The sequence below is a fragment of the Dermacentor andersoni genome, chromosome 5 (genome assembly GCF_023375885.2).
Source record: "Dermacentor andersoni chromosome 5, qqDerAnde1_hic_scaffold, whole genome shotgun sequence".
NCBI lineage: Eukaryota > Metazoa > Arthropoda > Arachnida > Ixodida > Ixodidae > Dermacentor > Dermacentor andersoni.
Genome location: NC_092818.1, coordinates 197,577,085 through 197,584,961, shown reverse-complemented (window position 1 = coordinate 197,584,961; position 7,877 = coordinate 197,577,085).

Genomic DNA, 7,877 nt, shown 5'->3' with positions numbered 1-7,877 from the left:
CTTTATCAGCATGGGCTGATAGCACTACAGAGGTGCTTCCAGTAAAAAAAATGCATGGAACTAAAACTGTTTATTTGCACTGTTATGCCTTTAGCGCTGCTCTTATCAAGTGCATACCTTCGTGTCTCCTTGCCAACGGCACTCGGAACGACTTCTCCAACGTTACAGGCTAACTTTAAAGGCGCGTACACAAACACACGCACAATCACACGAAGCAAGGAGAGGCATGGATTGTTATTTTAAATGCGTGCGTGTTACATTTCATTTTCACATAACTCTACAGCTCCCGGATTTGTCTCATTACGCGTTCGTTTACCGAAAATACTGTAGAAGAAACGGGGATATATTTCGTATTTTTCTGAGCACTTGTACTCCGACCTAATACGGCATTATTATTGTGAAGAGGGAATTATGGGACACTGGCCCATACCGACTTAGCACAGAGCGCGTTGAACAAGTTGTCGCACACATGCGGACTGACTGAGAAATTTGAGCGCTTTCTAAAGCGTGTCTGTTCTCATGTTTCTTTTATTTCTTTTTAAATTTCAACTCAATTTTTATCGTATTTCATTGCCACTTCATCACAGTACGGGGGGCTCAGCAGGACCTTTACTTGGCTTGATCCTCGCGTTTCTCCCACAGCACACGTCATCAAGGCACCGTTATCTGCAAGGCGCAAAGAGGTACCCTTCCTACCCCAGCCTGCATCCACCTTCACTGAGGTCTTGCAGACTGCATACACTGCGCCGACCGCTCGAGCACTTATCATATCCTGTAAATACGCCACCCTCCACCTCCTGCACTATATTCCACCTCCATATCCTTAACCCCCCCCCCTCAACTCTGCGCGGCTGACTACGGCCGCCACACTCCAGGAGCAAGAATACCCTGCAGCGTACATCTCATGGAGTACGCTGATGAAGTTCGCCGGGACCGAGGGCGCCTGCTCATTAATCTGATGAGCAATGAAAAAGTTTTATTCCTCTCTTGCTTGTCATTTGAGATTGAAGTGAGATCTTTCTAAAATCACGATATTTTCTCCACCTGCCGTCTTTTCCAAGTAAAGATATTGCTACGGGGATGTTGGGAGTATAGCTACACTGTATTTACAATATATATATACGGTGCAATATATATAATTGTGGTAATTTCAGGAAGTAAACAGATTTCCGGTTTTTCGAGTGTGTAGTTTGCGCGCGAGGTCGAGGGCTGCGGTGGTAAAGAATGCTGGCTCTAATGCGACTATGCAACACAGACTTCATGCCAACTTATACCACGCACACCAGATCAGAAAACTGTCCTGTAAAGAAGTGACGAGGGCAGTCACTTCGGCTACCAATGCTAGATGTAGTGGACGCGTTGAACTTCTTCGGAATGCGGCAAGAATACACTCAGACTCACCGATAAATTGTGCTTTACGAAGATAAGAGGAACACTGTAATTATGGTTCAGTAAAAACGTCAGACATTACGCACAGCGCAAGCAACTTGAGAACAACGCTTCATTTAACTGAAATATTCAAGAAATTAAGATATTGCATATTGCGCACGTTTATTCACACAAAGGCTAAAAAAATATACTGCACAGTAAGCTAAACATTTATAGCAAAGCACATCGCCGTAATTGGGCTTAGAGCAGATAGGTACGAGAGCATCTCTATACACCACACGTAAACAACAGTAAAACCTATTATTACAGATACGCTACAATGTACCTGTGATTAAGCAAAAAGGTAGAGAAATGTTCGCGAAATCATTGTTGTAAATGTTTCTTGTGTCGAATCGAGAACGGCATGTGTGAACGACAGAGTGAGAAATACAATGTAAGGAAGGAAGGAAGGAAGGAAAAAGTGGAGAAGGAAGGCAGGGAGGTTAACCAGTTTTGCCTAACCGGTTTGCTACCCTACACATGGGAGGGGGATGGGGGGGATGAAAGATGGGGAGAAGAGATAGAGGGCACATAACACGGCACACACATCGTTGGTTACAGTCTGTCACTCTTGTGTGGTACGTGACATCACTGTCACAGTCGCTTGTCCAAGCCCGTATCCTTCATAAACCGAAGTAGTCCCTTCGTCGCCTTCAGCTGCGATGTCTTCAGTCGGCGATATGTGAAAATGGTTGCAACTGACAATGGTCTACTGTCAAGGTGCGCTAGAACGGACGCCATGGACTGTCTCTGAACATTATATTCAGGACAGTCGCACAGAATGTGTTCCAGCGTCTCCTCGCAAAGACAGGCATTGCAGAGAGCGTTGTCGGCCATTCCAATGCGAAACGAGTAAGATTTCGTGAAGGCCACCCCTAGCCATAAGCGATAAAGCAGGGTGGCCTCACTTCGGCGGAGTCCGGTTGGCATACAGAGATGCATCAAGGAGGGCAGGTCGTGTGGATGATCGCTGCGGTTGGTCTGGCTGCTTGGTGTGCACCATAGAGAGAGCGTGATCTCCTGTGCAAGCACTTGAAGTCTGCTGGCTGCGTCGGAACGTGAAAGTGGTATGGCCTCTTCCTGTGTGTCTTCAAGAGCTGTCCGAGCGGCTTTATCGGCGTCTTCATTTCCGATGACGCCGCAGTGACTTGGCAGCCACTGAAACGTCACGTGATGTCCTTTCTCATGTGATGTATGAAGTAGGCATCTAATATCGAATACGAGCTGTTCAGATGGCCCGCGACGCAGAGCTGATAGTACAGATTGTAGGGCTGCCTTTGAGTCGCTGAAAATTGACCATTGTCGAGGTGGTTCCCGATTGACAAAACAAAGTGCAGCTCGAAGAGCAGCTAGTTCCGCAGATGTAGATGTCGTTGGGTGGTCAGTCCTAAAGCTGATGGTAATACCTCTTTCTGGGACGACTGCAGCACCGGACGAACACTGGATGTTTGTGGAACCGTCAGTATAAATATGTGCACTGTCTGCGTACCTCTCGTGCAGAAGAAGCAGAGACAGTTGTTTCAGCACAGGCGACGACAGCTCAGACTTTTTCCCGATTCCTGGCACGTTGAGATGGACTGTGGGGCTGACAAGGCACCAAGGGGGCATCGATGGTTTAGATGCAGCGGTGAAGCCCGAGGGAAGTTTGTCGTTGTACTTGACAATAGTTTTTGAGAATGATGCTTGGTGCCTGTCTGAAGGTAGTGTTGCAAGGTGGTGATAGGGGGCCCGTGCCAAATGTCTGATATGCGTTCTCAGGGTTTCCACCGTGATGTGAGTCTGCATTGGATGGTCCCGAGCAATCGCAATAGTTGCCTCAGTTGACGTGCATCTCGGCAAACCAAGACAAACTCTGAGTGCTTGAGCTTGCGCTGCTTGCAGAACACGAATATTTGTCTTGCAGGTGTTGTTCAGTACAGGTAGACTGTATCTTAAAAAACCGAGAAAGAGAGCTCTGTAGAGTCTCAGCATTGCGTCTACTGACATCCCCCACGTCTTTCCTGTCAGGTATTTAAACAACTGGGAGGTTGCTGTTAGGCGTCGTTTCATGTAAGCCACGTGCGGGCTCCAACAGAGGTCTCGGTCGATAATTACGCCTAGAAATCTGTAGGTTCTGACATAGGAAATGGTCCGCCCGTCGATTGAGATGACATAAGGCGTCATTGGTTTGCGAGTAAACGCCACTAGGGCGCATTTTTCTGGCGATATGCTGAGACCTTGTTCACACAAGTAGCTCGCTGTCAAAGTAGCCGCTCTCTGAAGCCGTGCACGTATCTGAGGACGTGTGACTGCCGAAGTCCAGAGACAGATGTCGTCTGCGTATACTGAAATTTTGGTGGTAGTTGGCAAGTGTTCAGCAAGCCCAATAAGAGCGAGGTTGAATAGCGTCGGGCTGAGAGCACCGCCTTGAGGAACGCCCTTGCTGGTATAGCGTCGCGTAGTTGGGCCATCGTCAGTTAATACATAGAATGATCTTGCAGATAGGTAACTTGCAATCCATAAAAATACTCGGCCACCTAGGCCAACCGTCACAAGAGCGTCGAGAATAGCCTCATGCAATACGTTATCGTATGCCCCTTTCACATCTAAGAATAAAGCTGCAGATAAACGTTTACGGGATCTTTCGTGCTGGACATATGAAACGAGATCAACTACATTGTCGATGGAAGAGCGGTCACGTCGGAAACCAGCCATGGAACTCGGATAAATCTTGTAGTGTTCAAGGTACCATTCCAGGCGGCCAAGGATCATCCGTTCCATTATCTTTCCTACACAGCTGGCCAACGCTATCGGGCGGTAAGAGCTGAGCTCTAGTGGGGATTTGCCCTGCTTCAATATTGGCACCAGGCGGCTCACTTTCCATTCGTCAGGAACGTTTCCCTCCTGCCATGAGGTGTTGTAGAGACTCAATAGTGCTGTCCGTGCGGATTCTCCGAGGTAGCACAAGGCTCGGTATGATATACCATCTGGACCCGGAGATGATGAGCGCCTGCAGAGAGCTAGTGCCGCCTCGAGCTCCTCCATTGTAAAAGGAAGGTCCATGCGGCAATCTCGGGAATGGGGGACATCATCTCGGGCTGGAGGATCTGGGCGTGTCGCTTGGTCTGCCATTCGCACACAAAAGTCTTCTGCGACATCGATGTCTTGCCGCCCTTGGAAAAGCGCGAGTGCCTTGAATGGAAAACGCTGTTCCGGAAGGCAACGCAGACCTTGCACCGTTTTCCAAATGTGAGACAGCGGCTTGCGGGGGTCGAGTGTTTGGCAAAACGTTGCCCAACGTTCCGACGCTAATCTATTCATTCGACGCTGAATCTTCTTTTGTATCCTCCTGGCTGCCCTAAGGTCATGGATTGATCTTGTACGCCGATATCGACGTTCCGCCCGGCGACGAAGTGCGCGAAGTCGCTCTAATTCTATGTCGAAGTCGTTTCGCGTGTGAGAGATCGTCAGTATGCGAGTGGCGTTCCGCATCGTATTTTTAATTGTTTGTTCTAACCCAGAGGGCAGGCCCTCGCTGCAGGCATCTTCCATATCAGATTTGAAGTTGGCCCATTGAATCGTCCGAATGGTATTCCGTGGGCCAGATCTAGACATCAAGCCTTTGATGTTCAGATAGGTGGGAATGTGATCACTCCCATGGGTCTCAATATCTGGAAACCACTTCACATATCTGGCGAGAGAGTTGGAGACAAAAGCAAGGTCGAGGCAGCTGCCGTAGGTCACGCCTCGAAGAAAGGTGGGGCTACCATCGTTCAAGAGAGTAAGGCCATAGTTGTAGGCGATGCTTGATAATCTTCGTCCTCTTGCATTTGTCTTTGTACTTCCCCATGCTGGATGGTGTGCATTGAAATCTCCTATGATGACCCATGGAGCGGGGCAAACACTCAAGATATCCGCTAATCTTTTAGTGTCGAAATTGTTGGAAGGCGATATATACACGCCTATGAGAGTAAACAAGAGTTTGTTCTTTTTAACTGTGACGCATATATACTGATTGTCGTCGTGGGGCGCAATCGGTTGCAAAACATAGGTGAGTTCCCGACGAACAAAAATGATGATTTTGCTGCATGCACTATTTGTTGATGACATGAAACATTCGTACCCTGACAGTCTGATTGGTTTCGACAAGTTGGGCTCACAAATGACGATGAGTGGAAACACATTGGTGTACACATACTGACGGAAATCTGAAATTCGTGATTTTAGCCCTCTGGCGTTCCACTGCATGACGGACGCTGCCTTGACTTCTTTTCGGAAGGATGGGGTATGGGTAGCCATCTTTCTAGTTGAGGGATTCAAGCACTGGGCTTAAGGCGTCCAGCACTTTAAGTGCGCTTCGAGCAGACGGTGTCCCCATCTCAACTAAAATCGTTCGGATGGCCTCCATGAGGGAACGTAGCACCGAGATGACTTGATCTGTTTTAGGTGAATCATCAATGGCCGGAGAATGCTCCGGTGGCGCCGTGACCTTCTGAGGTTCCTTAGCAAGGGAGCGGCTCGGTAGCGTAGGCCATTCCTCTAAAGAAAGAGTCTTATCTGATGCCCTCGTGGAAGTGGTGGGCCCTATCGCGTCGCGACTAAGTGGTACCGTAGTGGAGCGGGTACTATCGCTTCGCTCATGCGCCTTCTTTGAAGACTTACGACGGTGCCGACGTCGACGCCGACGCCGCACTACTTCGGCTGCCTCCCTGTGGGCCGAATTGTCTCTGGCCATTTGCTTCAGAACCGCGCGCTCCCTCTTGATGCGGGGGCAGTCTTTCGACGAGGCTGCGTGAGGGCCGCTACAGTTGGCGCACTTCAGAACTGTGGCACCGCAGGTCACTTCTGCATGAGGTTCAGCGCAACGGGGACACAGAAGCGAGTTCGGACACACGCCCTTTACGTGTCCTAGCCTGAAGCACTGATGGCATTGAAGCGGCTTCTGGATGAATGGTCGAACTGGATGTCGAAAATGTCCGACTTTAACGTGGGAGGGTATGCAATCCCCCTTGAAGATTACTTTTACGCAGCGCGTATTCCCAAGACGGCGCACTTGCGTAATGATCGTGCCCTCGTTTGCCGGCTTGATGAGGCTAGGTAAATCTTCATTGGGAATGGCAATGTCAATGTCGTAAATTACACCGGCTATCGATGTGTCGTCGATCGGGATGAAGGGGCGCATTTTGATTCCGCCAAGCTCCGTGATATCTTGAAGTGTTCCAAGCGCACTCGCGTTGTACACGTCTATGGCGAGTATATTCTTGCGTGGGTTTATTCTGATGTCTTTAATTTGATCCGGCACCGCACGTTCCAGAAAAATGGATAGGGCTTGCCTGTTCAGCAACCGTAGGTTGCTTGACGGTTCTTCCGGCATAAAGATGATGACGTGTGGCCAGCGCGCAGGCCTTGACTTCATAGTCGTAGTGCTCGCAGGAGGTGACGGCGCTGTGTTGGCGATCTTTCTCTTCGCCCTCTTACTCCGGACGGGTATGAAGCCGTCGTCGGATGAGTCGTCTTCCGACATAGAGTACAGCTCGGTGTCCTCGGTGTCGCTGGGGGAGCCAACTCGCTTCCTTGCGGTTGACAGCCGTGATGACTTCTGGCCAGGAGGGCCTGTGGCATGCTCCGCGTCCATGGTCGCAAGACGGGGAGGTAAGGCACCCCGAAAGGCAAAGAGTTCACCAAAAATGCAGAGAGCACAGAAACAAGCGTTCTGTCAAGAAGACACTTCGTCGTCTTCTTCCAATACAATGTAATATTTCTGAAGGAACTAAGGCCTTGGTAGGCTTATGCCTCGCCCAGCATTTGACGTGATGCACGGGAAGCGGCTGCCATAGTTTTTAAAGCTTTCATGGGGAGGCGGGGGGTGGCCCACCCGGGAAGTCGCAAACAGCCACGATGAGCGACAAAGATGCTACTGAAGTTCCTTCGGTCAAATGACCTAGATGAACGGTTCTGACACTACCGTGTACTTTTATGTCTATGGATGTGTACGTCTTCTTTAAATATGTCTTTCTACGTTCAGATATCATTTTCATCTTTCTGCCTCTCCTTCGCGGCGGGAGGAAAAGCGCTTTGCGCCATTATTTTTTATTTACAATCCTGTAAGCCTTGTAGGGCTGTTACGGTAGCGGGGAGAGCAGTACTACAATATACAGAATAACATATGCAGAACTTTGTTCCCCCAAAAGCTAGGTTGTCACGCGCCAGAAAATATTTTTTGTTGGTTCTGTGAGAACAACGACCCTAAACTTTTAGCTAGGAGTGTAGGAAAATGCAAAAATGACTCTCTCACCGTTTTGTTCAGGGTAAGAACGCCCAAATCGGACATTCTTTTTAGGGCTATAGTTAGCGAACGTGGCACTTGGCAACTTGAGTTCAGTACGTTTACATTAAAGCACCTTAAGTATTTAGAAGTTAACGATTCTTTCTTTGGGGCCTACTCTGATGAAATCACAAGTTTTTTTTCA